General features: G+C 46.8%; 1 protein-coding gene across 4 annotated transcripts in view; it reads right to left on the reverse strand.

Moving 5' to 3' along the window:
• FOXN3 (forkhead box N3) overlaps positions 1–26,078 on the reverse strand; it is a 401,385-nt gene that overhangs the window by 280,025 nt on the left and 95,282 nt on the right. For 2 of the 4 annotated variants that reach the window (XM_047861155.1, XM_047861154.1), the window contains exon 2: positions 6,776–6,891. The gene's annotated coding sequence lies outside the window, so the exon portion shown is untranslated. Of the gene's footprint in view, positions 1–6,775; positions 6,892–14,382; positions 14,427–19,583; positions 19,590–24,887; positions 24,899–26,078 lie in introns of those variants that run through there. The other 2 variants (XM_047861156.1, XM_047861157.1) reach the window with 2 other exon arrangements.

Raw genomic sequence — 26,078 nt, forward strand, 5'->3', positions numbered from 1 at the left:
GACTTAGAAATCTTTTCGGTTAATTCTCATTTAAATAAAAGATAGATTTTAATCTTGTTTCCAATTATCAGTCAGGACCATCCCTTCTCAAGGAATAACCGTTGCAATCATTTTAAGAGCTACCATAAAATGAGTGTTTACCTGCCAAGCACCGTGCCCAGTATTTTATAAGAATTATTTGAGGGGCGCCTGGGTGGTGCAGTCGGTTACGCGTCCGACTTCAGCCAGGTCACGATCTCGCGGTCCGGGAGTTCGAGCCCCGCGTCGGGCTCTGGGCTGATGGCTCGGAGCCTGGAGCCTGTTTCCGATTCTGTGTCTCCCTCTCTCTGCCCCTCCCCCGTTCATGCTCTGTCTCTCTCTGTCCCAAAAATAAATAAACGTTGAAAAAAAAAAAATTAAAAAAAAAAGAATTATTTTATTCTATTCCCATGTCATCTCTACCCGGTAAATATCGCTCTTCCCATTTTACAGATGGGGAAATGGAGGCTCAGATCCCTTAACATTATTTTCTAGGACTCTACAGCTCAAAAGTCACACCCGAAGCCATTCAGCTAGGAAGAGGAAAGCTAGACTCTGGAAGTGTGGCCCTAACATCCGCTGCGTCCCCCCTGGGAACCTTGGGCCACGTCACTAAAACCAACCACGGCTCTCATGGCACATGCACTTTAACTCGTGCTGCTAAAAACCCGGGCCATGCCCTCCTTTCCTTGTAGCCAGTGATCTTTTCACTCTGTCTGAAAGTCCTGTTCAAGCTTTCCACCCCCTCTCTCAGAAGCTCTAACTCTCAGCCCCCAGGCCTTGGCCACACCACAGCCAACGCCCTGATTGCAAAGCCATTCCGTCCAGCCAGACTAACCCATTTCTTTCAAGAGAGTCGGTGCAACTCAAAAATGGCGTATGAGGGACCAAAACTCTGAAATTTGTTTTAAATAAATCAAGTTCTCCAGAATTCACAAACCCGTTCCATCTGCTTTAGCTTCTGATGACAAGGGGCCCACAGGTTCCTGTGGAAGCTGCTTCTCTCCCCCCCTCGTGATGTCTCGCTTTGTGACCTTGCTTCGTGACCTTGCTTTGTGACTTCTGCGGCTCTAAGTTTCCCTACATAGGGAATACAAACTCTTACAACCTACCTCACGAAAATGATTGCACTAACCAAGGGAGATAGCAAAAACGCTTTAGGGGAAAAAAATAAATCCCTTCTGAAACTAAGGTGCTAATATCATACCTTTTCCAAATCATACAGGTTATGGCAAATTAGAGCGGGCACTTACAAGGCCAAAGCATAGCTCCAGAAACTCTCTGTTACATACATGGGTATTTCCATTTAATTAAAGGTTTCCAGGAAACACCTAGAGCCATTATCAAAGGTGCTAACTGGGCAGCCAATAGGAAAAATCCTTGTAGGTCTATGAATCAGTCCTTGGGAGGGTTTTTCGTTTTGTTTATTAACATTTGTGACTCAAGCATAACTTCCCTTGGTATTAAAGTAACTGGGAGCAGAGATGAATTGCCCAATTTTTAATTACATCTGGCCTCCTTGTATCCCACGCCGTAAGCACCCTGTCTATGAGGGCACCATGAGAACAAGTCATCTGTCGTTGGCTGTTCTGAAAGGACTCCGGTGTCTGCAGGGCTTATGGCCACTAAAATAAAGCGTTCTAGCCTTCTAAGAACCTAACACACACACTCTTTGTGTGACTTTAAAAACTGGCTGACATAATGGGATCATCACGGAAAACATGCTGAACTGTGTTTGTTGACTGTTTTCACACCGTGTAACCTGTCCAGCCGTCTCTGCTTCCCAAGGCATCAGACTCCATTTTGAACAAGCATTTCTTTTTTCCTTTCTGGAGTCTCTCATTTTTTCCATTGTATTAATTCAGAGGAAAAAAAGGCCTCATAAATGTCATTTCATATTCCAAGCAATTTGCTATAGGCAACTACACCATTACTTTGTACAAATAAATTTACATAAATCATTATTAGAATGTTTTATCTTAGCAACATTATTTGGTTCCCAGAGCACAAATTAAATGCATGCTTAAAGCAGAATATTTTAAAGTTATTCCTATATTGTTTATGAGACAGGATTAGAAATTTCCATCTAATCTTTCTTTCATAATGGAATTCCTTTAGTTTTCTTTGTGCATTTAGAAACCACATGTATCATTTTCTGGGGGCGGGGGGAGGGGGTGGTCTTGAAGCAAGCAATGCCAAGAGATGATTCTGCCACACTGGGTTCCTTTTCCAGAGACTCTTCCCTTTGATTCCATGGGTTCGGTTTTGAACACTGATTGGGAAGGCCAGAAACCAGGGAAATTAATACCATCTCATGAATAAATGGGTTTTTGTTTGATATTATTCTGCAAGCAGACTAGTCTTCGGTTGTGGTTTGGCTTTTTTTTTTTTTTTTTTTTTTAATATACACATTTGTAAATAAACTGCCTGAAAACAGAGCTCAGTTCCTCCTGGCTATTTGTGTTGGGAAGGAGCCTGTTTGAATCAACTGCACTGCACATGGCAAGTCTTCACAGGCTAGAGTTCTACCTGCCCCCTAGATCTGAAAACAAAACCTCTCCCCCTGTGTCAAATGTAGCACCCCGTGTTAACACAAGCCGGGCTTGTGGATGTCCAGGGTAATGGATGGAAAGGGACGACGGGTCCTGCTACTTTTTGGCTCTGGAGAATCACATAGCGATTCCGTGCCTCACCTTCTCATCAAGGGCTGGTCTTAGCTCTCTTCCAGTGTGTGGTCTGGGAGCAGGTCCCAAGCCAGTGTCAAGGAAGGGGGGCCCACATGGTCAAGGAGGGCACTCCTAGAGAAGGATGAGCAAGGTGGTCCAGTGGAGTGCTTAAGAGCAGTTCAGACCTGGATTCCATCCAAACCTTTCTGCCTCCGCTACCTTAGCGAGAATGAGATTACATGTACCTGCCTCCAAAATTTGTTACGAGGATGAAATGAGGCAGCACAGGCAAAAAGCTTAGAACAGCGTGACTCCAAAAAGGCACCTACACAGTAGCTGACGTTAATCTTGAAGGATGACCAGTGGGGTCAAGCTGGGGTGGTCATATAATTGGTTGTCTATACTAGGATATTTCTGGGTGTGAAAGGGAAGACTGCATGATAATTGCATTAGGTAACTGGCAAAGGCTTGCACAGCCCCAGGCCTACTGGGGCGGACGCGATTACCTTGACTCCACACCATCACCACTCAGTACCTGATAAAGAAATCAGGTAACAATTACCTCTTACATATTTAAAAAAATTTTTTTTTTCAACGTTTATTTATTTTTGGGACAGAGAGAGACAGAGCATGAACAGGGGAGGGGCAGAGAGAGAGGGAGACACAGAATCGGAAACAGGCTCCAGGCTCCGAGCCATCAGCCCAGAGCCTGATGCGGGGCTCGAACTCCCGGACCGCGAGATCGTGACCTGGCTGAAGTCAGACGCTTAACCGACTGCGCCACCCAGGCGTCCCGACCTCTTACATATTTGACAACTCATCCTACCATTCAAGGCTCTTTCGCACGTCGTATCTGAGCCTCCCATAAACTATGTGAAACAATGTTGAGCTGGGTGAATTGCCTTTAAATGATGAGCAAAGAAAGAAAAGCGTAGAAAAAGTATGGGATTTCCCACGATGACCCAGTGTGGCAAGGGCAAGGGTACCCCAAGTAGATCTCATGCTCCTCTGTACTTACTTCCCAGCCTCCCGTCAACAAGGGAGGGTCATGCTACTAATTCTGGCCAATGGACTGTGGATGTGAAACTGGTCTGGGTCACTTCTGGTCTAAGGCACTTAAGAAAGGGTGTGTGTTTTCAATTCTTTTTTTCACATGCCGCAGCAACCAGGAAGCCACGTGTTGAAATGCAGGTGTCACGGGAGGGAGAGGCTCAGATCCTCATAACTGGATGGAGGGTGGCCACACTGGCACAAACCAGTGAGTGAGAAATAAACTTCTGTTGCGCTAACCCTGAGATTTGGGGAATACTGTTTACCCTCCCGAGGGTAAAAAGCCAGTAGCCTTGGCTCAGCTACTTAATAGGAGTAAGAACCCACTTCTCCAACTCTGATAGCTGGAGTAGTTTCCACTCAACGATACCAGAGAATCCCCACCAGATTGGGAAAATATTGCCAAGATTAAATGGCATGGCTTACTCATGCTCAGTCTTCAATGCTTACTTGATTTCAAACAAAATATTTATTTGGTTTAAAATACGATCGTTCACGCCAAGTAAAAAGGGGAAAAGTTCCAAAATGCAGGGTGTGTTTTTATTTGGTGCTGATTTGTTCCCACATTCAGTTTACCCCCAAGAAGCCTGGATGCCTCATTTCCAAGACAGCGCTAATAGGTAAGTAAGTTTCTGACATGAAGTAGCCTCAAGGTCACGTCTAGATTTACTTGTAGGTTAAATGGATGAATGGAAAAATCCCCATCCAGAATATGGTCAATTTGCCTCTCTTATGCAAATCCTACTCACCCCTCAAACTTCTTTTCTTCATGGTGCAAAATATTCTGCACCTCAAATTTTTCAAACACTTGTGTCACACAAGGGTCTAGGCGATTTGCTAGGATGACATTTTTTTCCACAAAGGGCCAGTCGACATTTACGATTTCTGACGGACCTATTCAACTCTTGCCATTACACAAAAGCTGCCATAGATAATCCAAAAATGAATGTGACTGCGTCCCAGTACAACTTTATTTAGGGACACTGAAATCTGAATTCCATTTAATTTTCATGCGGCACAAAACATTATTCTTCTTTGAATTTTTTCCAACCATTTAAAAATGCAGAAACCGGGGTGCCTGGGTGGTTCAGTCGGTGAAGCGTCCAATTTCAGCTCAGGTTATGATCTCACGGTCTGTGAGTTCGAGCCCCGCGTCGGGTCTGTGCTGACAGCTCGGAGCCTGGAGCCTGCTTCGGATTCTGTGTCTCCCCCTCTCTCTGCCCCTCCCCCACTAGCGCTCGGGCTCTCTCTCTCAAAAATAAATAAACATTAAAAAATAATTATTGAGAAGAAACCTCTAGAAACCAGTCTCCGCCTGTGCATCACACATGAACACGCAGCAAACCGCACCTGGCCCAGGAGCCCGACGGGCCCCTTGACTGAGCCTTGGATTAGGCTTAGAAGACAAAGGCCCACAATCACTGTAGTGACAGGAGAGCACAGACTGTTATTCTAGCTCTTCTGCTTCCGGGTGGCAGGGGACCCAGGGCTCCATGTTCGGGAAGGCCTGAGCTCCTGGGTCGGCAAGCCCCTCCGCTCCGGGAGCACTGGATCACACTGAGGCGGGGGGACCGTGGCCAGGACAGGCCCGGCAGGATGGGCAGGAGTCTCGGCAGGGAATGTCAGTAGCACCTTTAAGACCCAGCGAGAGCCACCATTGCTTTACCCAAAAGCGGCCCGGGGAAAGAGCTAGGTGTGGGCAGCATTTGCCGAGCTATCCCAGAGCAAATCAGGACACTTGGCTCCCTGACTGGGGCCCCAGCTTCAGCCTTGAGACTTCCACTGAATTCCGGCTTTCAGAAATCTCAACACTGACCTGCAAACTCGTGTTCTTGGCTTAGGCTTCCTACCCTTCAAAACCAGCAGGTACTGACCTCACGCGGCCTCTGGCTTATCCCCAGGCCTTGTCAAGCCGCAGCTGCCATGCAGAGCTTGGAGGGGAGGGAAACAGGTGGGGAAGAGAAAAGTAAAGCATCAGGCAGACAAGAAGAGGCCACGCGCGGGCAGGCCCAAAGAAGCAAAAAAGGCCAGCAAGGTAGCAGCCAAGCCGGGGAGGTGAGGCAACAATGACCACTGTCCCTGAAGGCGGCCGCCAGCCAAGCCCCCTCCACAACAGGGCAAGTGGAGTTTCCCCAGGGACATCTTATGGGACCCAGGCTCAGAGGGGGAAGCTGGCTCTGGCTGGGACACTGGATCAGTGTCCTCTGAACCCTGTCTGGCCCACGCAGCCAGGACTCTCACTGCCCAGGCTCACAGGGGGCTCATTCCCACCCTCCTATCCAGGTGCCATGTTGTTCCTCTTCCCTCAGCCTGGCCAGATGAGCCACAGCCAAAAAAAAAAAAAAAAAAAAGCCCCCCGGAGGCTCTCCCTCTTCCATGAATTCTTCCCTAATTATTTCAATCCCAATCCTCAAAGTCTCTCAATTCCCTCAACCAAAGAGGGAACCATTAATTAGTACGCAGCACTGGCCCTAAACTGAGCACCACCATCTGCCATTTTCTTATGAGTGAGTCACGGATCTTTGGCTAAGCCGTGACTCTGGGAGGCGAGCTCCGTGCCTTCAATTTTTTCTTTTTTTCTTTTTTATTCCCATCTGCCCCAAGAACACGTAACGGGTACTCCGCAATACTTACTACATTCAGTCAAAAGATACATTGGAAAGATTAACATAATTCAAGTAAAACATGGCATTATGGGAAAGAGACTGATTTACAGGAACTATGGCAGAAGCGAGTTTCTGTATGAAGACGCCCAGCAGTGTTCCTGTTGCTCTGTGTATCTGTGACACTCCAAAATTTTAAATAAAGATGTGATTGAATGTTTTCATTATCTTAATGCCTAAATTGGATTGACCACATTGTCAGTCTGATCAGCTGCATAAATTAATCATTGAGAAGATTGGGAGGAAGAGGGGGAGGGTCCCAATTGATGAAGCAACAATCAATTTGGCATTTGCATTTAAATATAGCTTTGGTATTTCATTTATTCAGTGCAATCTCCCTGGGGGGGGGGGGGGGGGATGGAGGCAGAGCCTGGTTACCTGAGTCGGAATGGGTCCAAGACACCGAGGTCAGCATTGCTCCAGTCACAGGAAGGACAGAGAAGCCTCCATAATCACGAGAACGCTGGTCTTCTAGGAGATGACGCTTCTAGTGACTGGTAGAGAGGAGCAGAAGAAAGGCGGGATCAGACCAGAGGAGGAGAGAGGACCCGCTCAAAACAATGGCTGTCATCTGGCCTGACTCTCAAAGCTGCAACCCTTGGGGCGGGGGGAGGGAATCAATTGCAACAGTTACCTCTTATTTCTTGGGAAGTTATTGAACCACTGGGCCTTTCACAACAGAGTATTCTTACAACTGCCTCATGGGGCACAGAGGGACCCAGAAATTTGAAAATGCGTGCCACAGATATCATGAGATTATCTTACTTTACTACAACGGCCATGTGACATTCGTGAGATCATTTTACTTCACTATAGCTGTCTACATACTATAAACACTTGTCTATATACTATAAACACTCTATACACTATAAAGGAGAAACATCAGAGCACCACTCCCGGCCAGCGTTCCAGCATGTGGACCAGCCTTGATCCACTGGGCGGACCAAATACACAGGCTGCAAAGCCAATGACGCTCTTTTCTGCTGCTTTAAAATAAAATTCCTCTGGCTCTCCTCCTGGAGGAAAAGATCCCATCAAGCTCAAACTCACTAAATGGGCTGCAAACTACTGGCCCACATTTAACCAATAATCTTGCAAAAATAGGAAAGTTGGTACATGAGATAGATTGCATAATAATCTGTGATGGAAGATATTTTTTTTTAGCCTACGCCTCAAAGAAGACAAATGGACAGACTCTCTCACGAAAAGAACGAGCTTATCCTGTGCACTTCAGTGTAGAGAACGTGAGGAGATAAATTCATCAGATCAGTGATTCTCAAACTATGGTCCCTGGAACATCAGCAGTGGCATCATCACCTGAGAGTTTGTTCGAAATACAAATTCTTGGCCCCCACCCAAGATCTACTGAATCTGAATATTCGGAGGTGTGGACCCAGCAATCCGTTTTAACTAGCCCTCCAAGTAATCCTGACAAAACTTGGATTATTCATTGATCCACCTATTCAAAGACACCCCTTCTGTTGTTGTCAAGTCAAATCACCCTACTATAGTGCACATTAAGCTTCAATTAAAGGCAAAGCATTGAACCAAGGATTGGTGAGGGCGGAAGAGTCAGACAGAGACGGAACGTGATGAAGTCCCTGCCTTTCAGAAACGTGTCGTCCACCCGGGAGGCGAGCCGAGCAGCAGGAAACCCGAATACAGACAGTGTTATTTCCTCTAATACACAGCTGCAGGGTTTCTGAGGACACACCCGTTTCAGGTTGGGGTGGAGAGAGCAGGGAAGGGAAAGCGTCGAGACAATCACAATAATCACAGGCCCTGAGATCCCGACAGGATTTTGACAGGCGGGGGGGGGGGGGGGGGGGGGGGGACAGGCCAAAGCTGTAGCAAAGGCCCAGAGGCAAGAGAGTGTGCGGGGCCATCCAAGTTCTTGGAGCCACCAGCTCGGGCTGAGAAACCTGAAGGAGGTCTGGGTGAGACAAGGTTGCTTCCAAGCACAGACAGGTAAGTGCTAGGGGCTTGTGACTTCTCTTTCTTGTGTGAAGACCACCAAGTGGCACCTGCCGCTTCTGGTTAGAAACGGATGTCTGATAAACCAGGTGACTTAGAGATTCCTAAAGCCGGTTTGCTTTTCGGTACTTTTGTTTTTTATTACTGCACTTTTTAAAGGGGTGCACACCTCAGCGGCTTTAAGGATTAACCGCTGAAGAGTCCTGCGCAGGAGGAAGACGCAGAAGAAAATTTGAAAGGAGGCACAAGAAGGTAGAGGTCACAGCAGCCTCGGGCCATTCTGCAGAGGGGCAAATTGTTACCATACCTAAAGGGCCCCTGAAGACATCTGTGGTTTTAGTTTGATAAAATAATTCATGCGGATAGTGGTGTGCCTTTAATCGTGGGAAAAAAAGATTCAGCCAAGGGATGGGGAGAGGGAAGAAATGGGTAAAGGGCTCAAAAAGGTACAGACTTCTAGTTATAAAATAAATACGTCACCTGTGTAAGTAATGCACAGTACGGTGACTACAGTTAATAATACCATATTGCATATTTGAAAGTTGCCGAGAGAATAGATCTTAAAGGCTCTCATCAGAAGAAAAGTTTTGTAACTACGTAAGGTGACGGGTACTAACCAGACTTCTACTGTGGTGACCATTTTACAGTGTACACGAATCTCAAATCACTACGTTGTACATCTGAAACTAACATGTCAATGATCATAACTTCCATTTAAACAAATTAAAACAGGTAAGAAAAATGTTAAACCAACCTTCAACATCTCCACTTAGGAAAAAAAAAAAAAAAAGGACTTTTCACGATCAAGAAGGCACGGCTTTTGCCTCTAGAAAACTGACATAAATAGACGGCTTTATTGCCTGACGCTGCTCGGTGCACGAGGGGGCACTGAAACGTTCTGACGTCCCGCAAGACTGATAGAAACGAAGCGGGGTTCAGAATCGGGGATATGTGGTTGCTTATCCGGTTCTGCCATTTGGCCATCTGAGTCACTGTGCATAAGGGACCCGGTCCCTGAAACCTCAGTTCTACACTGATCCCGAACGAGAGACAAGAACTTGCCCCACCTTCGTTGAAATGTAAGGAAAAACACAGACGGGAAATTGCTACGACAATTACAAAGCACCATGCTACTGTAACGCACAGAATTATCCTGCTCATTGAGACAGCTGGGTACTAATATTTGTTGTATTGGCCCTTGAAAATAGAAAAATAAAATATTTCCTATGCCCTTGAGACTCACCTTTCAAATACCTGCAGGGATAGCAGTCCTAAGGAACAAACTTGGCATCAACAAAACCATTCTCCCAAGAAACCTCTCAAGGTAAATTTTTTACTCAGAAATTGTTTTTAATTTTATTTCTCTGACCACAATAGAGCATTCAGTTATCTTTCAGCAGTTCCTGGTGAGCACAACTCAGTCTTCAGCAACACTGACGTATACGATGGCGATAATTTATCATCTCTGCAGTAGTTTAGTCCCAGATGGACCATTTACTAATTTATTTCCATATGTAACTGGCAGAGAGATTAATCAGGCTTCCAACTTGGAAACCTGAATTGCGCTTTATTCCCTTAACAGGCTAACTCTGGACAAGAGGAAGTACACGTTTACACAGAAAGCCAAGAGTGCCTCTGAAAAAGCCTGTCGACCTCAGACACAGGCCTTTAAACACACGCGCGCGTGCGCACGCGCACACGCGCGCGCGCACACACACACACACACACACACACACACACACACACTCACTCACACAGCTTGTTCCTTATGTCAACTTGGAGGCCTGGCTCTTTCTTTAGATACTCCTGGGCTCTTCCCATAGGGGCGGGGTCTGACGACAGGGCTGCAGGCAGAAGTAAGCTCGGAGACGTGATGCCAATCAGCTCTAGCTGCAGCCCCGTTCCATGCCCCTCCCTGTGTGCAAACACAGGGTCTCATATTTCTGAAACTGAAGAGATCTTTCTGCCACGGTGCTGCGCCCAGCTGGCCCGGCTCTGTGGTGCCCAGGCACTGGAAAGTATGTGCTTTCTTTTTTCCACTCTTTTTAAGGGTCTGAACTTGACCGAGTTCAGCAGCTGCCGCTGTGTCCTCAGCGCGGCGATGGCTAAGGAATTGTTAGCACTGCTCCCAGGGCCCCTGATTTAAACTCGAGTCCACTTTTGTTTTTAATTCTACTCCCATGATATCAGCCTTTAGCAAAGAGTGGGTAACCGGATTGTTGTTCGATGATGGCGTTTACGTAGAGAAAGCCGGCCAACCCCAACACAAGGCAGAAAGCCGGAGCCGACCGGTGATGTCTTAAGTGAAACCCAAGGCCACAGCCAAGAAGGCTCGGCAGACAGGAGGACCATGTAGAGAGGTTATCAGCTGGATCCACACACCTGGGTCGCTAACCAACCATGTGGCTTTGGCGAAGTCCCTTAACAGTTCAGACTTACAATTCTCTCCCCTGTTCATATGAGGAGTTCAGCTCCCTAAGGTTCCTTCTGGCTGTAAAATCTCGTGATTCTATAAATATGAGAAAAGAAATCAGCCGTTCACTTGGTGTCTGTGTTTAGATGATGGCAAACAACCAGAAGTTTAGAAGCATCTGAAAGACACTGAACTGGTCCAGATGCTTGGTGCTGTGACAGACACAGCCTCTGGAGCCTCAGTATATCCCTGTGAGCAGAGGACATGAGCACTGGAGACTGTTTAATGACGGAGATCTTGATGAGGTCTTAAGGATTCAATGAAATATGACAGCTTGCAGTGCTGTTCTAGGTATTGCAAAAGCTACTCAAGTCCATGAGTCACGGTCCTCTGTCTTTAATACGCTTACACCTCAGTTAATGACAGACACAACTAATCTTAATACCGTGCAGTTCAGTGCTATAATTGCAGAAAAGGAAATTGTTATGGGAACATGAAGGATGGAGAAATCATCCCACTGAGGGTGAGAGGGAGACTTCTGTAAGGTTTTGTGGGAGAACCGGAAAGATGGGAATAAAGGCATCTGGGCCAAGGCAGCGGCCAGAGCAAAGGCCCAGAAACTTCCCGGCATGGCCGGGACACGGCATGCGGTACCCCAGGGCAATGCCACAAGATGCTCAAGGAAAAGGAGATCTAGAGACAAAGTGATGAAGTTCTGGGGTGACGGCGGGGGGGTCCGGAGCCGACAGCCAGGAAAGAATTCTTGCAGACGTCTCTGGTGCAAAAAGGTGATTTTATTAAAGCACGGAGACAGGACCCTGGGCAGGAAGTGCTGCACAGGTAACTGCTTATATATCCTCAGGTTGGGAGGGGGTTAGGGATAAAATAAGTCCCTAAGGAATTTTTGGAAGCAAGGTTTCCAGGACCTAGGTGTTGTTAGGAAAATGTTGTTTATTACCATGCAGTAAAACCTCAGTCACGGGACCCTTCAGATGTATATCAGGGGGTCATAAGCTCGGAGTATGATTGCCAGCATGTATCTTGGGGCAGGTGAGATAAAGGAAGTTTCCAAAGGGATTTTTATATGTTAAAGTAGACTTACAGGACCCTGGGGGAAGGGGGTGGCGGTCAGGATGATGTTAAGCCAAGATTGCCTTTTGCTCCTAGCAAAGTGTCATCATCGAGGCAGCTGAGCTGCTAGAGGGAGGTCACCCTGCCAGTTTCAAGGACTTGTCAATGGGCTGTAGGCAGTAAGAGAATTTCATTTTTCATTCGCTTTAGTTTCCCACAGCACCATGGCAAGCACTTAAAGCCCTTTCCTTTGTTCTTGGGTAGCCAGGAGTGTCGGAGGCACATCCCACATATCCCACCTGGGGGGGTGGGAGGTGGGGAGGGGTGCCGTTGGTCTGTATTTTGCCCTCAGCTTGCCTCACACTCCCTCATCAAAAGAGCTGAAGAGGGACCGGTGGGGAAGGCCCTGGACGCCGGCCTCCGGACTGGCTTTTACCCTGTGATCACCAAGAACCTCCAGAAGTTCTGAGCAGTGGACGCTCCAAATGAGCTAGGCTGCAGAAGTTCGTCTTGGCAATTCTACTGCCGTTTGAGATGGGAAATACGATCAGTCTGTACCTTCATTTTTCTCTTGTTCACTCCATGCTGCCACTATTTGGGAATCCCTCAAATTTATTTTTTTCCAAATCAATTTCCTGGCCCTTCAAATGGAAGCAATTGAGTTTCCTACAAGCACTGCCAGGATTTTACATTCGAATGACTGGTTTGGCCTAAGGCTTTGCATCTAGGTTCCTGTGTTTTTCTCTTCTTACAAAAGAGTCAAAACCACACGGTACAGACTCACGGATTTGTTGTTGTTGTTGTTGTTGTTGTTGTTGTTGTTGTTTTCCCTCTTTTGCCCTATGCTGGAAAATATTCGGGGATGATGGAAAAAACGCACAAACCTCTCGACGGTTGGAAGGGCTTGCTCTAGCGCTCACAAAAAGACCGAAGTTGAGTTAGTCATTCGAAGTAGTTCACCGACACTTTTTTGATTCCTGGTGTCCTCGCCCAAGGTTAATAAACCCCAGGTTTCCAGGGCCCCTCAAGTGTAATAGTAGAAAATCACGCAGACCCTCATACCAACGGTATCTGGTTCCTCTGCCTGGGGGTGGGGGGAGGGGCGCGAGCACAGGTGGCTTCTGCAGCTGTCACCGAGAAGCTGCCCACCACCATGATACAGGGCACGGGGAGGGGGTCCGCAGACCCTAAATGGGCTGCCCCTAAAATGGGCTGGTGTCGCACAACAAAACCGAGATGAGCGCGGCAGTAAGAGGAGGGGCTTTTCCTCTGAGGAAGGAGCTGCCTTGGGCAGGAGCCGCCAAAAACCGAATTCTCCATAGAAAACACACCCTTCCCTTCCCATCTCTGGGTGGCTCAGCCCACAGATGGGCATAAATGGGAGGCTTCCACATTCGTTTTCTTTTGGGCCACCTTATTTAGAAAGGCAGATCGTATCTGTCCACCGGGGTGCTGACGAATCTAGGGTTCAAGTCCCTGATTTATGATTCAAAATCTGTCCCAGCCCTCCACATACCCAGGTGTTCTGGAAGGTCCAGAGTGCATAACGTCCCCCCGCCCCTCCGACCCCTCCAATAGGCGTTCTGTTAACATCTAAGCAAATCATTACTGTGAAGAACAACATACGGGATAGTCCCTGTAGTTTCCCGTGCACAGAAAAAACAGTCTCATCCACACCAAGAGAGTTGCATGTCTCAAGCCACTTTTCGTCAAAGTCCACCAATGGTCAGAAAATGAATCCTCCTCAAATGAATAGATTAGCTTAAATTACCATGCCATTTTACATTCTCTCCACTGATAGATGAATAATAAAACTATAAGGTAAATGTAGCTTGAACTGAATAATGGGCATAAATAAAAATATTGTGACATTAAAAACTCAGTATAAATTGAACTACAACATACTCGAAAGCTCCTGCAATCATAACGTGCACACTGAAATCCATTAACCTAATACCTAGCCTGCTGTTCAAAAGAAGTCTACGACGTAAACAAATACATATCTGAACACTTCTCCTAAATTACTGTACAATCCGACTGCAAAGTCACACACTTACAAAGTCTATCATCTGCTTTTGGTTGCTCTCTAACCAACACGCAAGTCGTACCAGGCTACAATGTGGCAGCATAATATAAACACAGAACCAGCAAATGGTACAAAAGTAGCAGCAAATGTCAAAGACAAACCAGGGTCATCCCCGCGAGAAGAGAGATATTTACATAAGCATTCAGAAAAGACAATGGAGCCCCAAATTCCCTTTAGCTGCACACCTAATCAACCTCTCTGCTCCTCACCTGATCATTTTTATATAAAAGCAATTCCCACAATGATGCACGCAAAGACCTTAGTTGCCATAAACTCAGCAGCAGTTAAAGATTCTGTTGCACATTCGATTTGCTTTGAGACTCAGCTATTTTTCAAGCAAAGCTTTCAGTCCTTACCCAGCACTACCCCCCCCCCCAAAAAAATTAGCTTCACTGACAATACCCTTCTTAAATCTGTCATCTGCCAAGGCCGTTTTCTTACCTTTGTAACTCACTCACATTTGTTTCATCTGATGATTCTTACCCAAGCAAGGACAATTGTTTGACTGAAATCTTGCAACTTTCAACTTTGCCCAGATTTTGCTGTCGTGAGGAAGGGGAACGTCGAAACCCCGGCACATTGCTCAGCTGAGCTAATATACATCTGAATCAGAGCTGTATTTTAAATTCTTTTACACTTACTTAATATAGTGCGTGCTGCCTGTCCACTGATGCGATATCAGAAACCTGCAAGCTACTATTTCTGCAACTGTGTCACTGTAGATAGTCTGAAACATGTACGTAGCTGTTGCCATGGAAACAAACACAGCTAGGGTAGAGTGCCACGCTGTGTTAATTCCTTCACCCATGAACCCCAGGGGAATGCTAACATTCATCTTCTTTCTCCTTTAGTCTCACGCTGCTTTAATATTTTTTAGCATTATCAAATGATGTACTAAATACATATGGTACACCTGAAAATACGGACAGCTGAAATGAGCTGTGTGCCAACCTAGCCTATTGGGTGCTGCTTAAGGTGCTACAGCAAACACAATGGATCCTCTCACTAACTTCTCCCGGGAGAAATAGACAACTTTGTTTCTTTCTTTTAAAACAGTGTGGGTGGGACAAAAAGGTGACCATCCCGTCTCCCCAAAGAAGAAGTTATCGTGCGATGGCACCAGAATAAAGACACCATCAGAAATGAGCCTCAGCAGTTCTATGAAAGGCAGTGGAGGTCTTGCAAAGTTTCTGAAGTGGGTCCAAGCTAAGAGCTCTTCTTCCTTCTAACGAGAGCTGCTTAGCAGGCTGTAAATCCAATAGCTTTAATTAGGCAAAAGCATAAACCCTCAACAAGGGCTTCATCTGTCCCTGCTTGGTCTTTGTTCCCAAGCCCATGGAAGAAGGTATTAGAATGAGTGAATAACTAACAAGATGGAAATCTGCCATCGTTCAGGAGAAATGTGGTTTTCCCGGAATCTGAACATTCTCGGTTTTGCTTCAAGTTCAAATCGGTGTCCTCATCAATTGTTTGGACCAGTGGCGAAAGGTTAAATATTCTTTTATTGCACCTACAAGGCAAACTGTACAGATATTGGCACATCGGGCCATCTTCCCATTATTCAAACCAGGACGCCGCTTTGAACGTTGGGGTTACTTATGGCAGTAGACAAAAAGTAAGCTGTTCGAAATCTTAATTACATCCTATCCCTTGGGCTAGTTAATAATATTCAATCTAGATGAAAATGGCCACACTTTAGATTTGCATGCTGATGTGCCTCACTTGAATACAATTTTCGCTCTAAACAATCAATTGTAGGCTTTAAAAGTGCAGATCCGTGACTCTGAGCTGGCCTCTTTTAAAGAAACCAACCACTAAAGAAACCAAATAACCACTTTATTTGTGGGCATTATGGCAAAATCATCCTACAGAAGACAAGGAAAATGTTCCTATCATTTTCCCAAATTGAATCATTCGTGGCTTCATACTATGATAAGAATAATCAACTCATCCCGAAGATAAAGCAGAACAGAAAATAGATACAGACACCTTAGTGGTGAGAGAGATGTCACTTCTTAAAAGCATCTCAAGATGATGTTAGGGTCAGTACAAAGCCTGGCCTTTGAGTATTAGCAAGGCCGGTAGAGATTACCTTTTAACTAATCACGACCAGTACTTAACAAACTTAGCGAAAAGAGTCACCGCAATAAAAACAGTTGTTTCATGGGGCGCCTGGGTGGCTCAGTCGGTTAGGCATCCGAGTTCAGCTCGGGTCATGATCTCGCAGTCCATGAGTTGGAGCCCCGCGTCGGGCTCTGGGCTGACAGCTCGGAGCCTGGAGCCTGCTTCGGGTTCTGTGTCTCCCTCTCTCTCTGCCCCTGCCCCACTCACTCTCTGTCTCTCAAAAATGAATAAATGTTTAAAATATATATACATTTAAAAAACACAGCTGTTCCTTACGTTTACCTGGCACTTCTAAGTACATCTGTTGGGCTTTACCGAGCATTTTCACATAGGTCATCCCATTTGACTATGACAGGATTATACTTTCAATGAGTTGGGCAACTGTCACCATTCCCACCCCTCATCAGAGAGAACTGAGGTTCCCAAAGTCAGTGACTGGCCCAGGGTCACACATTGAGTGGTAGAATCTTATCGTCTATTACCTGATCTAATAACGGTCTTTCCATGTGCCTCTGGGTGTGCTCACAAATGCAGTTGGTTGTAAAGGACTTAAAATAACTCAGTAACAATACTTATAAAGAAGGAGGTCTTGAAACACACAAACAAACAACTGGTTCTGTTTCTCTGGACTACGACACGACCCCAAGAAAGTAATAAGCCATTCCAGACTTACAGCCACAGATAAACGAAAGTGGATTTCATCGTGATTTGTGCCATTCACAACCCCCTGCCCACATTACCCTGGATATCAAGAATTAACTGCATTTGACCACGCTACAAATTTGGAGAAAGAGCACTGACTTCCCTAGAAATGAATTTTTCCAGACCACTGACTTGTTCTAGTTTGGCCGGGGGTTGGGGGGTGTTCATGAAGAGCACAAGGTATCCTATGGGTAGTGTTCTGGAAGCCTGGGGATGCTCCAATTCAACAGTATGGTTTGGTTCCTCTTTTTTTTTTTTTTTTAAATGTTTTATTTATTTTTGAGACAGAGAGAGACAGAGCGTGAGCAGGGGAGGGGCAGAGAGAGAGCGAGACACAGAATCTGAAGCAGGCTCCGGGCTCCGAGCTGTCGGCACAGAGCCCGACGCGGGGCTCGAACTCACAAACCATGGGATCATGACCTGAGCTGAAGTCAGGCACTTAACCGACTGAGCCACCCAGGCGCCCCTTGATGAAAACACTTCTAAATTGGAGTGTATAGGAAAACTGAGTGGGGCATGTACATAGCATGTAATTTAGTTTGTTATAAATATTTTTCATGACATGCCCGGCATCACGCACATTATGATACAGAGGTGCTCTCAGAAGCCGTAGGAGCATGGGCAGGCGGGGGAGGAGGTCACCCACACAGGAAAAGGCCTCACACTACTGTGATTTGCTAATCCCTATATTTACATTTTAATTCTCTTTGGCCTCTGCTGGCCCTCCTGGCTGTCAGGGCATCAGCTGGCCTCCTCACCACGCAAAGTGGCCTGGCCCCTACTATTCCCTCCCTGTTTGATTCACATCTAATATGCCAGGGGCTGGGAAACCAAATAAGAGAGTTGATTAGAATTTTGTCTGAAATAAGATGAATACAGGCCTGCGAGAGTGTCCCTGGGCACAAAAGTGTCAACTTTTGGATGCCATGGACTCCAGGTCAATTAGCCTAAAGCCAGTCACCTAATGAGCAATTTGCTTATAATCTGAACCCTTTTCGAGTGCTTTTACACGGGAATGTCCTTTACTTCTTCGGCCATGTCTTTGGCATGATGAGGTTTATAAACTGAGCCTTCTCAGGGCACACCAAGCTTGTTTTTAAATTTAGTTTATGTGCAATTTTAATTTTTAAATTAAATAATGTTTTGAGATACTAGCAATGAGTGCAAAAACGCTCAAAACGGAATGGAATTTCTGGTGAACTGATTATTAGGCAAATTAAGACCAGGAGAACTGGTCTTAAGGAAATTTTTACTTCTAATTTTAGGTTTTGTTCTTTTTTTTTAAGAATGCAAAAACCGTCCAAGGAAATGTGCAGTTCGATCAGGCAGAACGCACAAACTGACTTTCACATGCCACCTAAGTCTTTTTCCTCATTGCACGGGACTCCGCACAGCCGAGTTTCCAGCCTCCGTGGAAGTAAGGAATTTTGTGTCCTCGGGCTTTGCTTCTGCCACCATGAATTTAACCTGTAGGCTGAGTCTCACTCAGAGCGGGGGTCACCTTCCCACTCATCCGGGGGACTCCGATGTGTGTTTGAAAGTTGTAGCACAATGGCACAACCCCATGATCTTTTGCATCAAATCCACGCACGGACCGAAGAAGCCTGAGAATCACTCAGCTGATAACCCAATTCTTTAAAAAAAAAAAAAAAAAATTATGCTTATTTATTTTGGAGAGGGCGGGGAGGAGCAGAGAGAGAAGGAGAATCCGAAGCAGGCTCCAGGCTCTGAGCTGTCAGTACAGAGCCCGACGTGGGGCTCGAACTGATGAACCATGAGATCATGACCTGAGCCAAAGTCGGTCGCTTAACTGACCGAGCCACCCAGGTGCCTCTGATAACCCAATACTTAATGCCAGGGGGCAAAAGGCCCAAGGTCAAGGTGTATCCAGTGTGACTGGCACGGGCAGCACGACTGCCATTCAAAAGGAGAGGCCAGGTACCTTGCAACACTCTGTCCCGAGGCCCCTTTGAGAGGGAATCCAAAGACCAGGCTTGCCGTAAAGGCCAGAACTCACATTGACCTGAGAGATCTGGGACAAGCTGGTGGATGTGCTCCCATCAGGCATGATCAGGGCTGCAGAGTGGCACAGGACAGAAGTGGTCCCTGTGCCCCCCTAACATCCATGGCTCTGACACAGACACTGCCCCTCTGGGGAGAACCCCCAAGCCACTTAACCACTCTGCAGAAAGCAAGAGCTCCCAACCGCGAGGCACCCCGGCACACAGCTTCAAGAATGCCGACCAGATAGTAAGGGTCAGCTTCTTCCTAGAGCAGCCGTTCTGGCATCCGTCGTGCGGGTGGTGGGGAATGGTGGGGGCCAGCTCCTGGAGAAACTGACCAGGAAGGCCTCACTTTTATGACGCTCCCATGGGTGCTCAACGTTTGGGAAGGAAATCCTTCTGGGAACGGAAACGTCTCCTTTTCATTCTGAAGTTATCCTTGTGACATTTGCTTTCAAGGTCTCCAGTTGGGGACAGAGTAGCTAGGTGTCCCCCACCGTGTACGAACTTGCTCTATCTCTACATGGAAGATAATCAATGAACTCAACAGATGTGCCCTCTACAGGCTGACGTCCACTCCGGGACTGGACACAAAACCTAGCTAGCCACTGGGGAAGCTACAAAATACACTGTTTTCCTTTTTTAATCTGAGGAGGCAATGAATTACATACATGTGGTTTATCCTAATCCTCCCTACTTAAGAAAAATGAAGTTTTTAATACCATAGGTCACTAGTAACGCACATAATCAGAATATAAACCACTTTTATACTGGAACATTTCGGGGTCTGTTTTAATGGGGATCAAATAAGACCATCGACTTACCTAAAAAGATGTTTGTTTATTTCCCAGCCTGAGACAGTAAACAATCTGATGGGGGCAGGGAGGGTGGGAGGCGGTGAGGCAGCAGGCACTGCGGAGACAGGGACCCAGGATTCTTCCACCGTGTAGCTCTGTTGTTTCCCACCTTTGTATGGCAGCTCACTACCACCCCGTCCTGTCTCAGTCAGAAGCAGGAGGAAAGAAAACACGGAGGGCTTGATCCTTTGTTTTAAAGGCAAAACCCACGGGCGCCTGGGTGGCGCAGTGAGTTAAGCGTCCCAACTCTTGATCTCGGCTCGGGTCATGAGCTTACCATTTGTGAGTTCGAGCCCCACATCAGGCTGTGCACTGACAGCACGGAGCTCGCTTGGGATTCTGTCTCTCACTCGCTCTCTGCCCCTCCCCTGCTCGTGCTCGCATGCGTGTACTCTCTCAAAATAAACAAGCATTTAAGAATAACATAAAATAAAATAAGATAGAATAGAATAGAATAAAAAATAAAATAAAATAAAAAATAAAATAAAATATAAGATAAAATAAAGGCAACACCCAGATGTCGTACTGGTAGCTACTGGTTTATCTGATAATCAGCCAGAACTTAGGCACTTAGCCATGGCCGACAGACAGCGTTCAGCTAAGGCTCCGGGGTTCTCCTACTGAAAGGCAATGGCTACTAGTAGATAAGTAACAGTGTTTTAAAAATGCTAAATGCATTTGTGGATACAAAGATTTATAGTAAAAGTTGACGAACATGCGTGGGAATGACAAGCACCAAATCAAGATAGGGATTATGTGGGTCACGAGGGAGAGGGGAGGCCTGAGATTGGAGCATTCGGTACGCAGGGACCCTGCAACTGTACCACCAACGTTTTATTTTTTAAATATTTGAAGCAAATGGGGCAGAATGTTCAGATCAGCCAAAGCTGCATAATGGACACATGGGTGCTTTTGATGTTTATATGTTAGAAATAAATCTAAATCAAAAGCGGCAAAACTATTAAATTTAGCATTATCTCTACAGCCCAACGGCAACTCAATTCACAATTAAATTATATTTCGCCAACTCTAAAATGCACATTTTTCTACATTTGAACTCTCTGAAATGAGTGCATCGAATTCTACCGGGCAGCCTTTTGTCTTAGGGGTACTTAAAATAATGTTTTATTTTACAGTAAATGTTAACTTAGATGTGAAGATATGCAAGGCATAAATCACACTTCGTGGTGCATTTTAGTACGGTCGACGGTGGGGGTGGGGGAGGTTGCCACAAGAGGGCATCTCAAAGCTTACGAAGCTCTCAGAGCCCCGTACCTGGGTTCTCTCTGTCTGGCGGTTTTCTGACTTCCAAGCTAACATTCCTCCCAGTGCGAGTGCCTCTGATTGAGGTCATGCAAAACACACACATATGCAGACTAATCTTCTCTGCAACTGAGGAAAATGGAGCAGATAAAAGCCCTCCTTTATTAGTTCTAAAGTACTTGAGAGTCTTTTACCTGGGAAGTGACAAAAACATAAACGGCACCTGCAAATGAAATCCAACTCCAAATAGGAAGAAAACGGCGTCAGATAATTACTGAATCCAAAGTTTGGACAGGCTGAGCAGACACAGCTGCCTGAGATCAACGAAGGGTGCTCGATCCACCCAAATCTAGGTCCACGCGCCTGGCCGGCAGAGGTGATGGGAAAGAACACCATGGTCCGTTCTCCTTTGATGTCTGTTACATGCTATGGTGGGGCTGCCTCGTAGGAAGTTAGCTAAGAATGCATCGGCAATATTGTTCCCTCAATATTAGCAAGATGCAAATGAAACAAAATGGGGGAAAAGACAATCCATACAGCTGGTTTATCAGAATGCAGAAAAATAAATCACCATTTCTATTTAAAAAAAAAAAAACATTTATGAAAGTTTTCTTCATTTCTCACATTCAGTTAGTATACAGTTGGCATTTTCAAAATTCAAACCTGATGTGGATTTGGAATTCAATGAAGCACATTGGAAGACATCTGAGCGAAAAAATACAAGTTCTAGCCATATGCTACTCGTGCATGAATTTGAATATTTGAAAGGTAATCTAGAAATGCGAATGTTTCCAATTCTCCTTACCAACAACAGTAATTCATAGCAACCACACGTTTTATAGATTGAGCCACTTCACCATCTGAGAGACAACAGTAGGACAGACGGAGTCAGGGGCTGGGCTTCTGTCCCAGCCTGGCTAGTTATGAGTGTGCGATTTTCACAAGGTCACCACCGCTCTGAAGGTCGGCTTGGTCACTGCTCGGGGTGCCTCACTGGGCATATTAACACATTAAGGAGTTTGGAGAGTTTTCAAGTTTGGTTAACTAATGGATGAAAAACCGGATGACCACTCACAATGGCTGCTTCCCAAAGACAAACCCGACACCATGAAACAAGCTCTAATATCAAGCCCATTGGATTTTCTCCTTACTCCATGCTATTTATCTACATGGTCAGAAAGGAAATGACCCAGGGAATTCAACCAGCAGCAGGGACTCTTCTCCTGGGTCTGGCAGGAGAAGCCCTTGACTTGCGCCCTTGACCAGGACAACAGGAGCTCCCAGCCCCAGTTGGGAAGGTTCCCTGACAGTGCCCAGCTAGCCTTGTCCTCTTGTCCCTGGGCCAAGCCTCTAACTGGGTCGCTCAGCCAACGAGTATACCAGCCAAGTGGTCATGTGGATCGCTAATCCACTCACGTGCACTTGGGAGACACAAACCCGCAGAAGACCCAATCTACGGCGTTATGCTCCCTCACTTTCCAAGCCACATGTCAAGAATCCATCCCACGTGTTTGCAGGATGGCTACAATGCCATGGAGTGGTCCAAGCACTCAGCACTGTGATTCCTATGTACCTGGAGACGGGAAGTAGATGGCAAGACTTGTGACAGAAATAAGCCATCTTTTACCAACTTGTTGAGAAGTCGGGAGAACAAAAACGATAGCATCCTTCCGGATCTGTCCTGGCAATAATTCACGACGGCCTCATCCTTCAATCTGCTCCTAAAGTTTATGAAGACGGGTGCTCTTCCAAGGGGCATTAGAGAGCGAGTCAAAGAGCCACAGTTTGGTGTGAGGACAGTGTTGGAGTGTCCATGACCACTTGGTCTAGCTGCCCGTGTCTCCACGCTGCTCCCCACTTCCCACCCCAATTCGAAGCCCCAGGTCTGGGGGAAATCTCTGAAGAGTGGCTTCGTATTGTTTGGGAGAGATGCTCTTCTTGGTATAAACTTTTTGTAAGACGATGCAATCATGGCTGGTAGGACGGATAGTTACCACTTCCCGGGTCCCAGTGAGCCCATCTAGAGATCTGGCACCCTGAGCCCTTGGATCCAATCCACACTTAACCCAGGAGCTTCCAAACAATACATGAACTTCTCGCGAAGCACTTTCTTCCTCGACAGGCCTTCACGTATCCTAGAAAGCAAGGATGATCTCCGCCCCGGACAGTGACATAGAACCAAAGCCAGAAGAGTGAAGGTCCGGAAAACACGCACGATCTGGGACTTAGCTCCCTCTGCAGTTTCTTCCAGGCTAGGCTGTGATGGTCTGATTTTCTCTCTGCAGTCTAAACTTCATCAGAGAGCCAGTGTGACCCAGGGTGCTTCAGTGGTTGCTATGAATGTTGTTTTGTTTGCTTGCTTGCTTTAATCTGTAGGTTGCCTAAGATTATTCAGCTAATAAAACAGCGTCCCTGAACCCACTTGCTTTAGGCAGCATGGACAGCAGCTGATTAAGTCGTCAGTCAAGGGAGCCCAGAAGGCCATCTAACAGCACAATGACAAAGATCTGAAAACACCCAACCCCAGCAAGCACGGGGCTGATCTGGAATTCCAAGGTGGTAAGGTAAGACGCAGGGCCACTGGAGCGATCGGGTTCCCCCACCAATGGAAAATGGCAGTGACAAATGAAGCCTGCTTTCTACTACTGCCCTAAGCAGGCCAGAAAACACTTGAGAAACCTGAGAATTTGACCACATCCAGAAACCAACGTTCAATAATAACTCCCCAGTTGAGCAAGCGCTTGGCTGAAAAGGTCTCTCTATTTGGTTGTGAGCCATACATCAGCTTGCCTTAACTTTATTGTAAGGAGAAATCCAAAACCTATTCTGAAAGAGATCAACCCTAACTTTATTTAGGTCACACCGCTGACATACACAAATAATGGGAAGTGTGTGACTAATTCCGAAACAGCCAAGAAAGGTCCATGTCTAGTTTGTTTGTTAACCCACGCTAATCCGTGAGGAACATTAATGGGCATTTGCCATTATCTGCCCATCAATGCTGCAGTCATTAAACGAACAGAAGTAGAGAGGATTTCACACTCATTAAAATTTAAAAAAAAAAAAAAAAAAAAAAAGTATGCTAGTACCTAGTGACTTGGGCCCGGAAATCACACATTTACGAACAGCTCTCAAAAGCATTTATATAATGAAGCTTCAGTAACCTGGCTGTGAAGCAGAAATGATTATAACCCCATTTTATCAATAAGCAGCCTGATATCCAGGCACGTGAAGCGATTTGCCCGAAGTTCCTCAGAAGTTAATAATAGCCGAGCCAAAATTAGATTGCTGAGACGTGAGACTCGGTCCCCAGGCCCCGGGAGCCGGGTGGTGTCTCTCAGGAGGGCAGGCCCAGGAATGCTGCCGGATCCTAGCACGGACCGGCCAGCTCCATGCAAAACCAACGCTCCTCTGGAGAAGCGACACCTCCACGTACCCTCAAAGGCAACCAGCCTTCCTCCACCTGGAACCACTGGACCGAGAAGGGGTCTGGCTAAACACGATGGGAATTTGGTCTGCAGATTAGCCAGCATGCCCAGGACTCTGCTCAAAGCACGCGCCCTCCCGAAGTGGGCGAGGGGTGGTAGGCTCTGGACATGTGTAGCCCCCCCGTTGAAAGGAAAGAGCATCTCTGCCGAAGGAAGGCATTCTAGAAATTCCACAACACCCAGACTACCAACGTCCTGACGCACCTCCCGCCCCCCTCAACCCCAGAGTGTGGTCCGATGAATAAGGGGGATGGGTGCTAAGAGGGGCACACGCCTGGACAAGCACCTGGAAAAGCAGGAGTGGGGCTGGAGCAGGGAATGTCAGTGTCACGCCTGACTCCTCTTTCCGCAGAGGGAGAAGCTCAGGCCGACGGGCAGTGACGCGCCCGCCCCAGGTTGCCCGGATCCTCAGTGGACATGCTTCACGCAGACTCCCCGGCTGCTGATGCCCAAAGCCACAGACAACTCTAGACCGGTACTTCTCAAACGCGAATGTGTCCACGGATCACTCGCAGGCCCCATCAGAAGCAGGGGCTGACTCAGTAGGTCTGGGGTGGAACCTGAGACTCTACATTTCCCACCAACGCTCAGGGGACACCCACGCCGCCGGCCTGTGGACCACATGTTGAGTAGCAGGACCCAGAACAGCACACATTCTGTGGCCTTATGACTTCAGGCCTCTCCCCAGCTCCAAATGATAGGCTCCGCACACGGCAAAAAAAAAATCAAGTGATCACTATCTATTGGGCTTTTTAAGGTATATGTCCTATCACGTCCCTTGACGTGATAGGACATCCTCGACATTCCTACTAGCCTTTATGTCATCTGACATCCACTCCCACTGCCAACAATGACTCTGAGCTTCTCTGCTACTTCTCTCTCCCTTCCCTCACTCTGTTCCACCCACCCAGGCCTCCCTGGCTATTCATGGACCAGGCCAGGCCCCCTTCAGGACCTCACAGTTGCTGCACCTTCCACCTGAGGAACTTGTCCCCTACGGATATACTTGCCATTATCCTTCAGCCCCTTGGGAGGGAAGCCTGTCCTGGCCAACTGGTTTAAAACTTTATTGGGGCGCCTGGGTGGCGCAGTCGGTTAAGCTTCCGACTTCAGCCAGGTCACGATCTCGCGGTCCGGGAGTTCGAGCCCCGCGTCAGGCTCTGGGCTGATGGCTCAGAGCCTGGAGCCTGTTTCCGATTCTGTGTCTCCCTCTCTCTCTGCCCCTCCCCCGTTCATGCTCTGTCTCTCTCTGTCCCAAAAATAAATAAACGTTGAAAAAAAAATTTTTTTTTTAAAAACTTTATTTAATGTTTATTTACTTTTGAGAGAGAGAGAGAGAGAGAGAGTGCAAGCAGGGGAGGGACAGAGAGAGAGGGAGACACAGAATCCGAAGCAGGCTCCAGGCTCCGAGCTGTCAGCACAGAGCCCGAGGCGGGGCTCGAACCCACAGACGGTGAGATCATGGCCTGAGCTGAAGTCGGATGCTTCACCGACTGAGCCCCCCAGGCGCCCCCTGGCCATCTGGTTTAAAGTCACAGCCCCCGACCCCGCTTCCTCCTTCTCTAGAGCACTCACTACTCTGCAGAGTATATGTATCATTTATTTTGTTCATTGTCCTTTATCCCCTAGCATGTCAGCCCCAAGAAGGCGAGGTTTTGTCTGTTTTGCTCAATGCCATATCTATTCCAGTGTATGGCACA

The sequence above is a fragment of the Prionailurus viverrinus genome, chromosome B3, assembly GCF_022837055.1.
Source record: "Prionailurus viverrinus isolate Anna chromosome B3, UM_Priviv_1.0, whole genome shotgun sequence".
NCBI lineage: Eukaryota > Metazoa > Chordata > Mammalia > Carnivora > Felidae > Prionailurus > Prionailurus viverrinus.